This window comes from Grammomys surdaster, unplaced genomic scaffold, assembly GCF_004785775.1.
Source record: "Grammomys surdaster isolate TR1022 unplaced genomic scaffold, NIH_TR_1.0 169, whole genome shotgun sequence".
In the NCBI taxonomy this organism is placed as follows: Eukaryota; Metazoa; Chordata; class Mammalia; order Rodentia; family Muridae; genus Grammomys; species Grammomys surdaster.
The window spans coordinates 8233313-8252441 of NW_021604617.1; the positions used below are offsets into that span (position 1 = coordinate 8233313).

Consider the following 19129-nt stretch of genomic DNA (forward strand, 5'->3'; position numbering starts at 1 on the left):
AAAACTAGGTTCAACTAGGTCAGACAGAAAGGAAGTGGGAAGAGTACCCCACGCCGTGGGCTGGCAGATACAAGCCATAGCCACAGGATGGGTGGGGACCATGATGGAGGAATGGGTCCTGAAGGTGGTGAGTGGAAACATTTAGGAGTCACGCGGTTGGTCTGAGCCCACCTCTGCTTCTCAGAGTGATGGGGAGCCCACACTCCCCATCAGTAACAGCATGATGAAGGCAGGGGTAACGGTACCCAACCTCTAGAGATGCTGCAAAGAGAAGATGCTCCTGAAATTCTTGGGGTATTTGTTACCTGATGTCAAATGCTATTTTTCTTTAGTGTGTGTGTGTTAGGGGGAGTTGACATGGGGCTTCTCTGTGTACTCCTGGCTGTCCTGAAACTTGCTCTGTAGACCAGGCTGGACTTGAACTCACAGAGATCCTCCTGACTCTGCCCCCGAGTGTTGGGGTTAAGGGTACATGCTGCCTTTCCTGGCTTTTTAGGCGAGCGCTGCAAATCTGAATTTGGATCCTCACTCTTGTGTGGCACCATATTGACTGAGCCACCTCCTTAGGCCTCCTTTTTAAATTTTGAGGCAGGGTGTCATGGGCCTGAGGATAAACGTGTACTTCTGATCCTCTGGCTTCTGTACTCTCCAAGTACTGAGATTCTAAGTGTGCACCACCATGCCTGGCTTATGTGTTGCTGCTGGGAATCGAACGCAGGGCTTCTTACATGCTAGGCAAGCGCTCTATCACCTGAACCAGATCCCCAGATGCTGCTGCAGCCTCCTCCTCCTCCTCCTCATCTTCCTCTTCCTCCTCTTCCTTCTTTCTTCTTGTTTGAGTCAAGGTCTTACTCTATAGCTCAGGGTTGCTTTAAGCTTGCTCGGAAGTCCATACTGGCCCCAAACTCACAATCCTCCTGCCTCTGACAAGTGCTGGAGTTACAGGCATATATCACCATGCTCAGCACACACTTTCCTCTTTCTAACAGCCTGATGCTAAAGAGAAGTGAGTCCAGGCCGCTTGGTGACACATCCCGAGTAGCCTAGAAGGGAGAGCCAACCGTGTGGTAGAAGGCGAGAATGGGGAACCTCAATACTGCCCACATACTCTGTGCTAGAACATTCTACAATGTCTGAATGTATCCCTGAGCTTCCAGCTAAACTGGGTCAAAGGGAAAGCCTTTGCTCTCCCCTCCTCCGTCCTCACCATGTTTGGCAGTGATCACACTCCTCCACCAGCTGTTCTCTGGGCCTCTTCTCCCCAAAGCATGACCTATCAGAGGCAAGAGCTTCCTCTTGCTGCCAACATGGGGGTACCCACCATCCCGTGAGGGTTTCTTCAGCCCTGCCTGAATTTCTGTAATCAGTGCCCTCCACTGAAGTCTCTGGAGCTGGGTACTCCCTACACACTCAGCACTTCCTTCAGGGACCCTGACAGACAGCTGTCTATCACACAGACATGGCTGAGGTTACATTTCCCTCTGCCCTCAATTACCCTCAGAGGCAAAACAACAACAATAACAAGAATAAGAACAACAAGCACAAAACAACAACAATAGACGGCTATGACAGGCACTCAAGCATCCAGACAGGTACAGAAATATAATATACATTTGCAACCCCAACACTGAAGAGGAAGAGGCAGGAAGATCACAACATGAGGTCCAGCCTAGGCTAACAGAGGTGGGAGGTGGGCAGATAGGTGTCAGCAACGTGAGTGTGTTGCAAGCCTTGGAGAACTCGGCTTCCATCCCTAAACTGGTGCAGAAGCATGTATTTTTATCATTGCCTGGGTACGGCAAAGGCAGGCCGGGAGATCCAGGGCTCCCTGGCCAACCAGCCTAGCCTACTTGGCAAGCTCCAAGACTAAGTAAGACAGACTTCGTCTTAAATAAAAGTAAATAAATATAGACAGATGAGCACCTGAGGAACCAAACATAAAGTTGTCCTCTGGCCTCCACATATATGCATTCACACCTGCATGCGAGTGTATGCATGTGTGCACACTCACGCACGCATGCGCGCACACACACACACACACACACACACACATGTATCAAAAAGCAATGAAAGGTCCAGGACTCAAGTGCCTCCCCCATAGGGAGCACAAAGAAAGTTGAGTGTTCCAGCCCCAACAGGTTCAGTCAGAGCACCTAAGCGCCTCCAGTCCAGCCTATAGAAGCGACTCTGAGGTACCAGCAGTGCCCCAGACTGGACACCAGACTTGCACCTACGAGGCTTCTCTTCCCCCTCAGAGGTCCTTCGGGGCGGGGACAGCAGAGCTCTATCAGGACAGGACACTGCTGCAGAGAAGACTCCTCTCTTCCAGGGTGACTGGCACAGAGACGCTCCTCCCCGCAGCAGACTGATTTCAGCCCTCCTGTAACACAGCAGCTCCTTCCTCCTCTCTCAGCCAGTCAAACCTCAGCCTGGAAGTCCCTTTCCCTTTCCCTCACTGAGCCTGGCTCACCCTCACAGGGCCAGCTTTGTTTTGATGCAATGCAAGAGCATTTATTGGAACGGCAATGGAGGGGGGCCTGGCCTTGAGCTCCAGCATGGCAAACAACTATTAAGTGCTTACTGCGGTCAAGAACTCGGCCAGGGTTAAAAATGTCAACCAAGATCTCAAGACTGGGGTCTACAGAGAACACAAAGGGGGAAGGCTAAGTATGACCCAAGAGTCTCAGAGAAGAATAGAGCTGGAACTAGACTTGACCTGTTACTGGTATTGGTGGTGGTTTATGTTCTTTAAGAGTCCTATAGTTCACGCCGGCCGCGAGATTGCTATACAATCAAATGACTGATCTTGCCTCCGCCTCCCCGGCACTGGGGTTCACAGCCATTTTTATGTAGTGCTGGGGATCAAAGCCTCTTCTGGCCTTCAAGGGCACTAGGCATACGCGTGGTGTGCACGCAGAACACTCATACACATAAAATAAATCATTTAAAAAACGTGTACGTGTCCGTGTGTATCTGCAGGTAGTTTTGTGCATGTGAGCGCAGGTGTCCCCAGAGGCCAGCACAACACTAAGCAAGCATTCTGCCAAGCAAGCTACAGCCTGTCTCAAACAGGTTCTGGAAGGATGGGGGTACCTGTTTTACTTATCAAAAGACTGAAAACTTCTTCCTTCTTTCCATTATTTATTTAGTACATGTATGTGTGTGAACCTTTGCGGGTTCATCTCCTTTCCTTCATTTATTTCTTTGTATTTATTTGTTTGTTCTTCAGGACAGTTTTGGATTTTTTTTTTTTATAGCCCTGGCTGTCTTAGAACTAGCTCTATAGATCCACCCGCCTCTGCCTCCCAAGTGCTGGGATTAAAGGTGTGCACCACCACCGCCTGACCCCTTTAGTATGTATACGTGTGAGGGCCTTTGTGAGGATGTGTGTGCACCTTGTGTGTACAAGATCCTCCGAAGCCAGAAGAGAATGTCTGATCCCTAGAAAGTGTGTGTGTATGTGGGGGGGGGGGTTATGAGCCATCATGTGGGCACTGGGAACCAAACCAGGGTCCTCTGCAAGAGCAGCCAGTGCTCTTAACTGATTATCGATTTAGAGAGATGGTGGCTCCCAGAAGAATAGAAGTTCCTTCAGCATCCTTCAGGCAGCTGAGATCATACGACTGTCTTTCTCTACACTGCTCCAAACACAAGTTGGCTCAGGTAGCAGCCCTGAGTCAAACAGACCATGAGAGATGCAGCTCAAAGCCCTTCGGAGGGAGCTTGTAATGACTATGAAAACCCATGTTAGCATCTCCAGGGTCCTGCTAGCACAAGAAAGGAACCGTAAGCTCGAGCTGGCGTCACAGACGTGTACCTGTATGATCTCAAGGGGCTTGATTTAATCCTGTTGCTGTCTTCAAAGTCAGTCTTTGTATTTTTAAAAATGGGGCCCCACACTTGCATTTGCATCGGGTCCCACAAACTAGGAAGCTCGTTCTGAACAAGAGGCAAGGGTGAGGGAAGAGGGGAGAAGGAAACCTCTTTCTAAAGCTGATGGGAGTGTGTTTGCCCCTCAATGGGCCAGGCTAGGGGCTGAGACGGGGATGGATACAGGTAAGTGGAGACAGGGTACAGTGTTACAGCAACACTCAAAAGCAAACCCAAACTGACCTAGACCACATCCCCTACCCCAGAGGTTGACCAGTTTGCTGATAATGCTTCCCTGAAACAGGCAGACAAGCTGAGAGTTAGCTGGATACATTCGTGTGATACAGACTCAGACTGGGGGGGGGGGGGGCCAGCATGTCAAAGTGAAACTCTTTTGATCTTATGATTGTTTATGGGTTCAGACCAAGAAGAAAGAGAGAGAGAGAGAGAGAGAGAGAGAGAGAGAGAGAGAGAGAGAGAGAGAGAAGGAAAACCTCATGTTAACTTAAGTAACTTGCCCTGAAAACACTAATCAACCTTTACTATTTGGCCAAACTGTCACCATTATTTCCAACCTATGATGGACACTATTCTCTCACCCAAACCCTGATCCTCCATCCAAAGAGAGCCCTGACTCTAATATGTGGCCTTCCCCAGGGATGGCAGGACCAGAAAGGACCTTAGGGACCGTCAGCTTTCAGACTCTTGTCCTTTCAGAGATGGCCCTCCTAAAACTACCAATATGGCTTCCAAGGAGCTTTGATATCCCCCCACCCCCACCCCACAACCTGGTCCAATTCTCACTTCATAAATGAGGAAGCTGAGGCTGTAACAGGGGAAGTAACTGGTCAAGGCCACCCCAAAATGGGGGCAGGATCAGAACCCGGAAACTTTCAGCTTCCCCTCCTGACCTCTCAATTTCAGGAGAACAAACAAATTCAGATATTCATCATATAACCCCAGCCCTGTCACACACAGAGACATTACACTTATAACTCCAGCCCTGTCACACACAGAGACATTACACTTATAACTCCATCCCTGCCACACACAGAGACATTACACTGTATAACCCCAGCCCTGCCACACACACAGACATTACACTATATAACCCCAGCCCTGCCACACACACAGACATTACAGTTTTCCCTACATCTTTGACTTATGTCCTTTTCTTCGTCTTCCAGAAAATGAAATCTGGTTTCATGGATTTGAAATCTATCGAGCTCGTGCAGGACACACAGCCCGTGTTCAGCACACGTGCCCTCCAACCCAACATGTGGTAAGGTAGGGCAAGCCAAAGGTCAAGTTGTAGGCCTTTGTAAAGCCTCGGCACTTGCAAACACTGCCTTTTCTTTCTTTCTTAAAAAATTTGTTTATTTGATTTGGTGTGTATTTATGTGTGTGCCTTAGGAGACCATAAAGGATTCAGATCCCCTGGAACTGGGGGATGGACAGTTATAACCTGCCATGGGGGTGCTGGGAAGTGAACCCAGGTCCTCTGGAAGAGCAGTCAGTGAGTGCCCCTAATGGCTGAGCTATCTCTCCAGAGTGATTTAGCCCTAGATTTTTCACTTACAAGTGGGGCCCATGCAAGTGGTCAGAGCTAGGGTCAGACAGGGAACGCTCCCACTCCACCACACCAGAAAAACAGAGCCAGAGCTCTGGGATTACAGGCTGTGAGCCACGCTTAGCTTCTGTAATGCTGGGTACCAAACCCAGGGCTTCAGAGAATGCTGGGAAAGTGTTCTACCCATGCTTGGGTTCCTTACAGTTCAGTGTGTGATTATCATTCCCTTCCTTCTTCCTATCCTTTCTCCCTTCCTTCTGTTTCTTCCTACCTCCCCTTCTTCTTCTCTTTTTCCTTTGAACAAATATGGACTGAGCATCTATTGTGTGTCAGGAATGATCTAGATGCTGGACATGCAGCCATGAGAACACACTTCGGTGTTTCCGATTCACGAGGTGGAGACATACTGGAGAAATGAACAGACAGCAGGTTGTGTGGTTATAAACACGCTGGAGAAGAGAGCACAGGGTTGGAGGGGCAGGGAATGGTTCAAAAGAAACAGACTTAGTCCTGGAGGGTCAACGAAGGAATCTCAAAAGGAGGTATGGGACATCTGGGGTAGGGTAGGGTGGGAGAATATTCCAGACAACAGGAACAGCACGTACAAAGGTCCTGGTGCAGGAATGTCAAGCTCTAGTGTAGTATAACTGAGAACAATGGCTGGTTATGGGTGCAGGGAGAAGATGGGGAGGAGGTGAAAGCCAGAGTCAGTGGGTCCTAAAGTTACAGCAGTGTTTAGCCTTTATTCCAGGCATGGAGCATCCAGGGGAGTAAGTGACTCGACAGCCAGTCACATGACTTCCCAGACCACCATCATCACCAGGCAGCCTGTGCTGAGCAGGAAGGGGAACCAGGTTTGGGAGCCAGGCCCTGAGCTCAGTACGGCCTCCCAGCATTACTGAGAAAAGCCTTCCCCTTCTCTGAATCCCCAGAGTCCCCTCTGTGAAATGGGAACATCCGGCTAGGTGGTGTCTAATGTCCTTCCTACAAGATTCATACATTCTGACTTTGACAGTGAGAGTCCCAAAGGAGCTAAAACAGAGCCTCCTCCAGTGATACAGGAAAAGGCAAAGGAACAGCGGCCACATTTCTGAAGCCCCTTACTCTTTCTAGATGCTTACCCTACCCCAAACCATCTTCTTTTTTTTTTTTTTTTTTTTGTTTTGGTTTTTTGAGACAGGGTTTCTCTGTGTGGCCCTGGCTATCCTGGAACTCACTCTGTAGACCAGGCTGGCCTCGAACTCAGAAATCCACCTGCCTCTGCCTCCCAAGTGCTGGGATTAAAGGCGTGCGCCACCACCGCCCAGCCCAAACCATCTTCTTACAGCTCTCTAGAAAGAAAAGTCCAGCCAAGAAACAGCCTCATCCCTTATCTATATACGCTAAAGAGGATTAAGGGCGGGGCTGGTGAGGTGGCTCAGCTTGCTGCCTTGTCTGATGCCCTGACCGCTACAACTGAGTTCCACAAGTTGCCCTCTGATTACCACACACATTATGACATACACATGGCTACACAAACACAGGCACACACAGGCACAGGCACACGCGCGCACACACACACACACACACACATATACACACACACACTCACCAAATACTGTTAAAATACTTTTTTATGATTCTGAAGTCCTACTATTAAAGATAGCACACATTTCACACATGTCAGGATGGAGTGTAGCCCGCAAGAGCCAAATCATCAGGATGCTCTGAGCCTTCACCCCTCTGTACTCTCCCCCAATTCCTATACTTCCCTCAATGGCTGCTGTTTTCTTTTGTATTTATAGTCTTTTCCAAGACAGGACCTCACCATATAGCTATAAAGTGAACTGAAACTCACTCCGTAGACCAGGCTGGCCTTGAACTCACAGAGAGCTGCCTGCCACTGCCTCCCAAGTGCTGGGATCAAGGCCTGCTTCAACATGTCTGGGCCTCCTGGCTTTAAGAATTGCTCCTTCTGCCTGCTTCCTTGAGGATCCTATCTTGGATCATTCATCATCAGATGGTGTTGGAAGAAAAGAAGGCGCAACAGTCCCCCATCCAGTGACAGGAACAGGGTTTGCTTCCCCAGTCAGCCTGGGAGCTCCGGAGAACATGGACCCATCAGACTGTGAGAGCGCCAGGTGTCTCACACCATCAGACTCATAGGCCTCCACCATCAGACTGAGTCTCTCTCAGGAGAACTTAGTCTACCACTCAAATGGGGAGCTACCCAAGACAGACTGGGGGGTCCCTGAAGCAGGGGTCTTGCCCCTCTTTTGGTCTAGAAGCATCCTGAAGATGGGGTTTATCTGCCCTGCTCCCTGTTCCCCACAGCCTTCTCTCTATTTTTAGCAGTTTCTTTAAACAGTTTCTTTAAACAGGGCAGAGTGAAACACTTAGATGGAACCGCCCACCCAGGCACAAGGCCCTGCAGTCCCTGACTGCCACGAAAAATGAAATCTGAACCTCTCTGCTGAATGAAAAGAGAGTCAGAAGTCAGCTTTGCCTAGCATCTTTGTAGAGACTGGTAAGGTCCAGCCGAAAGGCTGCCCCCATGCAGGGCAGCGAGGGACTGAGAGCAGGGACCACACTGGATGCCATGGAGGCCCAGGGACCACTGTGTTTTGGCTTCTGTGTTGCTGAGAGGACTCCCATGAAGGAGCTGGGCTGCTGTCCCTCGGCAGCAACAGTGGTGAGCGGTGTGTGTGCAAAACTTAGGACTGGGGCTTGAGGCTGGCTCAGCACACATCTGGTGCCTTGGGTGAGATGTGAGCCTTACCCTAGACAGGGAGAGGGGTGAGAGCGCTGGGAGAGCCCACCAGGCCGCTCTGGAACAGCATCTATCACAGAACTGCCGAGGAGCATCAAGGCGGGGACTTCCAAAGTCGGCCACTAGTTAGTTGGTGGCTCTAAAGTGTCCCGAGAACTTGCCATACTTGGTCACTCTTGATAGCAAGCCCTCCCCTTCAGACCAGACAGCACAGCCTCTCCACAGCCCACACAGGGAGCAGTGGCCATGTCAGCCAGGAGTGGGTCTTTCAAACATTCACTATCAGTCCCCACTTCTAACTGGAGGCCGGGGAAAGCCTTGAAGATTTCTGCCGCTTCCTACCGACAACCCAGGTTGAATGTGGAAAGCGACCTTCCCACGATGTCTAGAGGGAAGGACTTGGGAGATGATCGTGGGGCTGAACCTCAGCTAGAGACCAGCAGGGTCCCATTGCACCCAGGAGCTTGGGCACACTGAACGCCACCTGCAGGTTGAGGAGACAGCTCAGGAGTTAAGGGCATTTGTTGCTTTTGTAGAAAACCCAGGTTCGATTCCCGGCATCCTCACGGCAGCTCACAAGTTTCCTTAACTCCAGTTCTGGGGGATCCGAAACCCTCTTCTGGCTTCTGAGAACCAGGCATGCACACGTGATGCACTATATACATGAAGGCAAATTACCCATATGCATTAAATAAAAATAAAATTTTCTTCTAAAATGTACTCTCCTGGATATGAATTATCCCTAGAGAAAGGCTGGCCCTAAACCTGTGACCAGAGATGTGAAAGCAACCGAAAAAACCCAACAAGGAGACAGAAGGAGGAAGACCAGACAACCACCGGCAGGGTCAGCCATCACTGCCACACAGTGAGGACGCAGAGCACAGACTACTCCTTAAACAGGGAGCTGGATACGAGTTCAGTCTTCCTACAGCTTCTTCTGCATGCACACCTGACAAGCTACAGGTAAGTCTACTGATCTCTGTGGGACGCTAAAGAATGCATATCCAAAATGCCTGGCAACACAAAGCAACGGTGGCTTCATGAACCGGATGTTTGTTGAGCTCAGAGCATCTCGGGTGTGGGTACCCGAGCTTTGGCCTCACTCCTGTGAGTATTTGGCAGCACCAGCCTCCACTCATTCAACACCAGTAGTATTTCTCCTCCCTCTCTGAAGAGGTGATAGTCAGTGAGTTACTTGACAGTACCAAATGCCAACCCCCCGCAAGGTTCAAGAAGACTAACCACTGCTTAAAGTTTAGACATCTGAGGAGACATGTTGAAAATAATAACTGACATATTGTTTTAAATTATGAGCATCTAATTCCCCCTGACTCTTTGGACACCACGACTTTGCAAACTCAGAGGGGAGCTGCCACGCTTCGGCTTATCCATCTGTCTAACCGCAGTGCCTGGAGTCCTTCAGCTCTTCCCCACTCTTTCCCAGTCTCGCTGTAGCCCACGCGCTGACCTGTCCATCTGCGCATGCGCCACACACCTCCAGGCACTGGCTGCCCGAGTCAAGAGGCTTCCCGCTCTGAAGAAGCACTGGGATGAGGTAGCCATGGTAGCCCACCCGCGAAAGCAGATCCATTCTCATCACCAGCATGTTGGAGTTACACTCCATAACACTTCTCGGAATGAAGTGTGCTTGAAAGTACATTGTGCCAAACACAGAAAAAGGTCAGAGATACCGAATCTAAAAGTCTTGGAAAGACCCACGACCCAGTAGAAGAGTGAGTGGAATAGGAGCTCCGAGACAAGAAACACAAATGGACCCTGGACTTGTGAAAAGACACTCCACCAACCCAACCGACCCTGCCGCGAAAGAAATGCAAATGAGAACAGACACCAGTGCCTATCCCGCAGGGTGGCAAAGATCAAAGGGTATGATAAGCCCACGTTGGCGAGGCTGCCTCATTCATGGACAGAGCTCACCACTACGGGGCTATTTCAAAGGCTCTTTTCAGTGTCTCCCAACATCCCAGCCGTGAATGTGTGTCTGCCAGCGATTCCACATCTAGAAACTTACCCTGCAGAAACAGCCCCACCTCTGCAAAAACGGTGCAATATAAGGTTTAATGATGACCGAAGAAAGGGAACAAACTAGATGCTCACCACTGGGGGACAGTGTCATCAACTGTCTTTATTCTACAAGAGGGGATTCGAGGCACAGGATGGCACCAAAGGGGTGTGATCGGTTGAAAAGCCCTGTGTATTTGTACATCCACGTATACCTGGAAGTTACCATTCCAAAGACACACAAAAAGGCTCACAATAGTGGTTGCTTCTTGAGAAAAGGGCTGGGTAGCAAGAATTATTTACCTCACTTTAGATACACGCACACTACACTACCAACAATCGCTACTCAAGCAATCGGTGAATAACAAGCGAGCTAAGAGAAGAAGACCGTCTCCAATCTTGCGCTGTTATCGCCAGCTGTGTGCGGGTATGCACCAGATGCTACAGGCCAGTTTCCATTAAATCCTTTATTCCCATGAGTATTCCCACCTGCCAGAGTTCAAACGGTTCAGGTGTTTTGTGCATGTGTCCAGATGCATGTGAGAGAACGCTAGGAGTGGGCACTAGGTGTGTCCACCAGTGTTTTTTGCCTTTAGAACAGAGTCAGTCTCTCACTGGCCTGGAGCTTGCCAGGTAGGCTAGGCTAGCTGGCCATTGAGTCTCAGGGATCCTCCTGCCTCTGCCTCCGCAGAACTGGGATTACAAATGTGTCCCACCAACCACTGCTTTTGTAAGTAGGGTCTGGGGATCAAACTCAGGTCCTCTTACCAATTGAGATATCTCCCCAAACTCTAATGTCCCTGACTTGTTTGGTTTTTTTAATTCAAAAGCAGGGACTATCTGCTGCATCCAACACAGCTTGTCAGCTCCCTTCTTCAACACTGTTTTAAAAGGCATTCAAACCTCAACACCATCTTGCCTTCATTCTGAAACCACGCAGTCACCTAGATGGCCAGCAACCATCACCCTGCAGCAACAAGGGCAGACAGGCAAAATCCTTTAGAAGTTATTCTCAGGATCAACTGCCAGGGACCCAGGGACATCGGACCTCTTAATAATGCCTCAAAGCGCTGTTAACCAGGGTGGCACATCACAGGATGGCCTGGACCCCAAAACTTCTCAGGAGCAGTAAGAACCTGGAGCAGTCACCCAAGGGAACTCCCTGCGGCGCTGCCTGCAGCAACATTTTAATGGCTTATTACCCAAGGGTGCCACCGACATCGCTCTCGATCCCCCCCCCCACCGCTCCTGCCACTCCGTCATAAAATAACCCTCATATTTTCAGCTGTAAATCAGCGTTTGGCAAGCTCTAAATTGGGCCAAGGCAATATTTATTCATCAAAAGATAAATCTTCCCTGCCCCGTTATAAATCTGCTTCGTAATTTAGAATGCCATCACTCTTCCCTGAAACCTTGTCAAAAAAAAAAAAAAAAAAAAAAGTGGCCCGGAAGAGTTAGGCAGTGTGCAGTTGGCTACGGCTAAGGGTACAGTCGTAGCTCATCTGTAGGTGGGGGAGTAGGGAGATGGGGCCCTTCGAATGAGCCGTACCCAGGCTGGCAATTCGTACCCAGGCTAGCAATTCGAATGCTCGTTAACACCAGGTTGAGGATTGAGACAAGCTGATTTGCCCAGCAGGAAAAATAGAGAGGCAAGAAAGGTGGGAATAGAAGCCGGTGTGGAGGGTGCAAAAAACACGGGGCCAGGGGGGCATGCATGAGGAACTACAGGTCCGTGGAGCAGCCGGACAAGATGGGGAACCCGTCCAAGAGGTAACAAATGTAATAAATAAATAAATAAATAAATAAATAAATAAATAAATAAAAAAAATGAAAGGGGCTGGAGACGTGACTTGGCCGTGACTTGGCTGGTGAAGGTTCTTCCCCACTCTTTCCCAGTCTCGCTGTAGACAACGCTCTGACCTGTCCATCTGCACATGCGCCACACACCTCTAGGCACCCGTCGGGCCTGGCCAACCAAGGCTGCCATGGCGTTTCCTGATATCCCTGGAAGCGGAGCTGCCAGGATTAATGTTATAATTGAGAACGGATTTGGAATTAATTCTTGGTTGTTGCACACTGAGAACCCTTTCACGGTGGCGGAAGTGCTCACGATCCCCTCCCACATTCAGCCCGCAAGCCTCCGCATGGGGCCACCAGCCGGGATTTAGAGAGCTTTGCTCTAGACCGGATCTAGACCGGATGGGGTCCAGCAGAAAGGTGAATCCATCCCCAACAGGCATATCTCTTCCCTTTGTGTTCCTTTCTCTGGACGTGCCAATCTGAGGAGGGGCAGAAATCAGCCCTCAGTGTGGGCTGCTGGCTGCTGCTTCTTGAAGGTGGGGTCATCTGCTGAGGGGTGGCGTCTGCCCCATTCTTCTCCTCTCACACACCCCCTCCTGCCCAGCTTCACCTTTTACTACCAAGTCTCCCCAATCCCACTTCCTCTACACTGCTCCACAACCTCAGGGCTTGGTGCTTGGGGCACAAACAAGAACATGCTTGGGGCTGCCGCGCACCGGTGGTTAATGGGAAGGTGGGTTTCTAAACCACACACAGACTATTAATTTCATGTTCAAATGCACGCTCCGTGTTCGTGGGCGAGTAAGGAGGAAACCCCTCCCCAGTGTCAAACACTGTTAAGGCACTTAACTAAACAAAGATGGGATGGAACTACTTCTTAATTAAAAAAAAAAAAAAAAAAAAGACCAACTTCACATGTCCGCGCTAGGTGCCGAATTTCTCACAAGAATAACCAACCAACAGATCAAGCTGCTACCCGTACCTTGAAAGCTGTTGGTTATCTAGGCATTAAAGCCAAGGAGTGCTGGGGTGGGGCTCACTTAGTAAGGTGCCTGCTCTGGGTTGAGTTCCCGTTGTGGCTCAAACCAGGAGTGGTTGTGCGCATCTGTAATACTAGCTCTTGGGAGGTAGAGGCAGGAGGATCAGAAGTTCAAGATCATCATTGGATACATAGGGAGTTCAGGCCAGTCTGGGCTATGTGAGACTTTGTCTTAAAAAAAGAAAAAAAAAAATGAACAAAGAAAAAAGAAAGAGAAAAAGAAAAGGCCTCACTACTGGGGGATAACATTCCCTAGGCCAGAGGCAAAGGTAGTTAAAGGTTTGAGCTTTAAGCTTTGGCTTTGTTGGGGAGTTTTTGAAACATTATCATCATTACATTTGTGCGTGCATGTATGTGTGTGGGCGTGCATGAGTGCCCGTGTGTGTGTGTGTGTGTGTGTGTGTGTGTGTGTGTGTAAAACAGTACATGTGGAGGTCAGAGGTCAACTTTTCAGAGTCAGCTCTCTCCTTCCAGTCTGTGAGACCCTGAGGCTGGAACTCAGGTGATCAGTCAGGCCTGGTGACACAGGTCCAGCCCATCACTGTGGGTTTAGAGAATAAATATGCACATGATTGTATTAAGACAGCATCAGAAGAAGGTGGGAAACAATAAACAAAGCCAGACCAGACCATTTTCCATCACTCTATACTTGTCTGTCAAGTGGTTAGGTGGTGCCCAAACCCCAAAATAGAAGAGCAAGAGTAATCTGCCCCGTGGATGCCTGTGCAGCCTCTCTTCAGCACCGACTGGCCTTTTATCAAGTGTGCACGCTGACCACTGACCACAGCCCAGCACAGCCTCCAGTCACGCAAGCCTACTTCTCTGTAGCCTTGGTTCACTGAAACAAAACAAGACTTGAAAAGTACACTCTACCTATCCTCCCCTGAGTTTCACATACTTCGTGAATGCCAAAAAACGGACACAGAGGCTCATGTCTGTAACCCCAGCGCTCAGAAGGCAAGAGGACTGTCTTGAGGACAAGGTCAGCGTGAGCTACACGGTGAGTTCTTGGATAGCCTGGACTGCAGTATGAGACTCTGTCTGCGAACAGCAAGAACACGTCTAACCAGTGGTGACAGTGAGAGTAGCTTCAGGCTTGGAATCCTCAGGAGGTGAGGACTCTGTTGGAAAAGTGCTTAGAGCTCCCCAAATTAGCTCTGGGACATTACTTAGCTACTGAAAGCATGTTTTCAGTTAGTGGGCACTGAACCCCAAGTTCTGTACACACTAGGTAAGAACTCTGTTAACTGAGTTCTGTCCTCAGCCCTCTGGCTTGTTTTGTTTGTTTGTTTGGTTTTTTGGTTTTTTTTTTTTTTTTGAGACAAGGTTTCTCTGTGTAGCCCTGGCTGTCCTGGAACTCACTCTGTAGACCAGGCTGGCCTCAAACTCAGAAATCCGACTGCCTCTGCCTCCCAAGTGCTGGGATTAAAGGCCTGCGCCACCACTGGCCCGCATTTTTTTTTTCCTGGCTTGGTTTTAAAAGCTGTCTTGTAGCTTTCTCTTGGAAACAGGTTGACAATCCACCTAAGAGTATCACCTTAGCCTTCCATGTCATCACTAAACAAAATTAGAGAAAAAATAATAATCTTGGGGAAATAAAATGGTTTTGTATTTTAGTGAAAAACTTACATTTTTCTTTAAAATTGCCTGCCTGGGTTCATTGGCTAGAACAAAGGCCGTTAACAGGAACATCTTCGAAACTGTGGCACACTAAAGGCAAGGCGGAGAGCCAGACTACCCACCCAGGAATAAAGTTAACAAGTCAAGGTCAGACTGGGCTGTGGGCTAACCAGCCAGACCTATCACCTGGAGGCAGACCCCCCAAATCAAGACACCTCAGAAACAGACACCGATGAACACAGAAGGCCATATGGAAAGGAGGGACTACAACCAGAAGTCAGCCACTAGGAAAGCCACTCACTCCATCATTCTAAACCACCGAACTCCAGGCTTCACTGAGCCACACTGCCTGTGCTGTACAGCCACCCCCGTCACACCCGTGATTTAATATCGGGACACTGAACTCATAGAACGTGCCCAGCGAGACCAGCTTGACCTCTTCCCTTCACACGACTGTATTATTTTCCAGCCTTTGCTTAAACAGCATCAAAAGCTTGAAGGAGACACTCCAGGTGAGCCTACACTTGGTATTATTATGGTTATATCCACATAGTAAAACCATTTACGCCCCGAGCCCAATGTAAGCTAATCCATACTCAAATCAAATTCTTCATTTCTCCACTAATTGCTCTTTCTATCTGGTCAGCCAGCTACTCCTTCCTAGTCATGCACAGCGCAGTCCTCTCTGGTAAGCTGCCTTAGAGAGCCATAAATAGTTCTCACCGGGCTTGGTTGGGGTCTTCAGGTTTTCCTGGAGTCAGTAGGAAATGAGAAACTAAGGTAGAAGCAAAGAAAGTATGGGGCAGAATTCCACTTTCTCCACCTGCCTCTGCACGGCTAACCATCTGCAGTCCTACACAGCAAGGCGGACAGAGGCTCAACTGAACTAACTGTGCCCCCTCCAAACCTCAGATAAGAAAAAACAGAGGGGGGGGGGAGCCTGCTTACTGGGATTTGCATAACCTTAGCAGGGGTGGAGTGTTTAAGGCTTCCCCCTAGAGCCAGCTCACCCTCACTTCTGATCTTCCCATAGGCCCCAGAAAACAAAACCATTAGACACAGCAAAAGCACCCACCTCAGCAGTCTGAAAAAGCAGGACGATTTTAAAAAGAAAAAGACAATTAAAAAAGGTCATTTTGCTCTATTCTCTGAACAGACACAACCAGCTTTGTTCTGCTGGCCCCCCCCCCCCTCGGTTTCCGGTGGTTCCCCCCCCCCCCAATGTTGTATTTTTGAAGGCTGTGTGTTCGCCCAGGTTTCGCTATAGGTTTCAGTGGGAGGCCGCCGGAGGGAGTGGGATGCGGCTGGATGTGTTCTGAGACACAGGACTGTACAAAAGACAGAAATCACTACGGCCCAACCGCCAGGAAAGTACACCCAAAATATCACAACCTCAAGTCAACAGTGGGGGTTCTAGGAAAACACTTGTGGGTAGGACTGACTTTGTGGGGAGCACACTGTGTGGGCAATGGCCACTTAACCGCTAACTAATACCAGGTGGCTTCAGATTGGCAGCCTGGGGGAGCCTCCTGAGCCCTCCTGAACCCTTCCTTGAACCCCGTTCTCTAGGGAGCCTCTCCATTAGAAGATGCTGTGAGCCACTGAAAAGCTCCATGAGCGGGACCCCATCTAATCCCCACCTTAAAAAAGAAAGATAGGAGCAAAAAAGGACATCAGAGCGGATGTCATCTGGCTGCCCTCTGTTCACAGGGGAGGGTACTGAGAGAGAGAGCCTTGTCTCAGAGCTGGTTATAGCCAGACAGCACTGGGCCCCAGCTCTCTTGTCTTGCAGGGCGGGGCTTCTTAAGATCTTATCAAATTAACAAGAAGCAGATGCTTAATAATATCAGCTCAGGGGGTTGGGGAGACGGCTCAGTGGTTGAAGTGTTTGCTGCATGTACACTAGACCTGAGTTCAGACTCCAGCATCCCCACAGAATCCCGATAGTGCAGCACACACCTGCGATCCCTGTCCTGGGAAGACAGAGACAGGAGGATCCTTGGGGCTTGCTGGACAGCCGGTCTAGCTGCATTGGGAAGCTCCAGGTCCAGTGAGACCTTGTCTCTAAAATACAAAGTGGAGACACAACTGAAGAACATACCAGATGTCAATCTCTAGCCTCCACAGACACACAGACACACAGACACACACACACACACATTGACTCAGCCACATTGGACATTGCCTCCAGGCACACACAAATGCACAGAAACACACACACTAATATTGACTCAGCCACACCCAGTTCACCGAGTACATATATGTTTGCTAGACACCAGAACGTTCCATTTTCTAGATGTATGTTTTGGTGAGTAGTGTCACCTGCCTGACAATCGACTCTGGTTCCTGACTATAAGTAACCTGGTTGTCCTTTCCAGATGCCCAGCTTAGCATGCAACCAACATCTGCCATTATTCCAGGAAAAGCAAACCTGGGAGACAGGGTGGTGCTGTGCAAGGTGCAGGCCTGAGAAGGGAAAACTGAACCCACCCTTCAGCTAGAGGCTCCCACGAGCCCTCCTTGCCTTCCTGCACCCACATGTGCAACTAGAACATCCATCTCCAAGACTCTTGCTGGCCCAGAAGGTCTCTGATTCTAAACATGGGCACCGCCCTGTACCCTGACTACCACAGGGTTCCACTCTCTGGTCTCAGGGCCCTGCCTTCTCTGCCTGCAGCAGCTGCCCAGCACATCTGCCAGGCAACTGGCATTTGTTACTAAGTTATCTTGTCTCACTCACTGGAAGGAAGGCCAGAGCGAGAACACGCTGCAGACAGAGGGGCAACCAGCACAAGGTAAGGCTTTGACATCTGCAGACTAAACAAACGAATCACTGAACTAAGACGTGAATGAATCAGTGAACCTGTGAATGAATGAATGAATGAGCCATCAGTGACGTTCCTTAAAACAAAGTTACTAAATTAGATCTTTAAGATTCACATACTCAGATGGGCGGTGGTGGCGCACGCCTTTAATCCCAGCACTTGGGAGGCAGAGGCAGGTGGATTTCTGAGTTCGAGAGTTTGAGGCTTGCCTGGTCTACAGAGTGAGTTCCAGGACAGCCAGGACCACACAGAGAAACCCTGTCTCGAAAAACCAAAAAAAAAAAAAGAAAGAAAGAAAGAGAAGAAAAGAAAAAAGAAAAAAAGATTCACATACTCTTCATTTATTAGAAAATGGGGGAGGGGCTTGGCTAATAATGCATCTTTATTGGCTTATAATGCATCTTTATACAAATGGAATAAGGAAGGAAACGGTTGTAAACCATTTTGGAGACTGGTGAGTTGGCTCCATGGTTGAAGTGCTTGCTACCAAACCTGAAGACCTGAGTTTAATCCCAGAGTGCCCGTGGTAGAAGGAGAGAACCAACTCCCTTAGGTTGTCCTCTGACTTCAACATGCTATGTCTCAGATGTCCACATAGATATACCACACCCAAATGCCCTGGAGTGTTCTTCCCCCCCCCCCCCCACACACACACACACACACACACACACACGCGCGCGCGTAATGAATAAATATTTTTTTAAGTACTCAGAATGTATCTAGGGTCCGGCATTCAATAACTGCTGGTTTACAAGCATTATTACAGTCACGGACAGATCGTAAGTACACACAGCTCCTTGACCATGCCCTGGGCAGTTTCGGGCAAATCACTACATTCCAGTGTGTGTTTGTCAGGGGGCATGGTAGCCGTCTGGGCTGCTTGATGCGTTTTTCATGTGAAATCTTGGGCTCACTCATCCAAGTGTTACTTTGTGGGCCTCCAACAAAGCCAGCCTAAAAGCAATTAACCCTTCAAGTCCCTAGCTCCTGCCCTGAGAGCTTACTGTCCAGTTGTGGAAAGTGAAATCCTGATGTATAAGAAGAAAGCTATACATTCCAACTCACAGCTAGGAATGCCAGGGCTGGAGCCATGAGTGGTGGGTGAAGCTTTCGGCATACAAGCATGAAGGAGACCCGAGCCTGTCCCTGTTCCATCAGCATTCACATTTCTCCTTATGTCCGAGGTTGAAACCTCACTTCTCCTTAGCCTTGTGGTGGTCAGTGGGTCCGACATAGGGAAACTGGTGTCAACAAAGTGAAAAAAAAATTTTTTTCCCCAGTCTTCCTTCTCAGGGCTTGAACTAGGAACTCCAGAGGGCCACTGTGACCTCTCCTGATACCCATAGCCCCTGAGAAGGAACACACCTGAAGGACTGGGTGAAGGGGGGAAAGCAGAGTGGAGAGGCAGGAAGGGAAGGCGGAAGAGATGCAGAGCTCACCCCAACTGCCAGCTCGCCGCAGAGCACCAAGGTCCATGGACTTGAAGATCCAGGCACGCGTAGGGCACGATAAACTCTGACACCCACAAACCAGTTCAGAGGACACTGCTAGAGAATCACCTTCGATTTATTTTGTTGTATGTATATGTCTTTTGCCTATGTGTATGTTTCTATACCACGTGTGTATCTGCTGCCCAT

The 19129-nt window shown here is 49.3% G+C and overlaps 1 protein-coding gene across 8 annotated transcripts in view; it reads right to left on the reverse strand.

Annotated features, from left to right (window-relative positions):
* Trerf1 (transcriptional regulating factor 1) overlaps window positions 1-19129 on the reverse strand; it is a 221557-nt gene that overhangs the window by 142265 nt on the left and 60163 nt on the right. The window contains exon 1 of one of the 8 annotated variants that reach the window (XM_028766642.1): window positions 16627-16645. The exons of the other annotated variants lie outside the window; for them this stretch is intronic. The gene's annotated coding sequence lies outside the window, so the exon portion shown is untranslated. Of the gene's footprint in view, window positions 1-16626; window positions 16646-19129 lie in introns of those variants that run through there. 8 annotated transcript variants of the gene reach the window in all.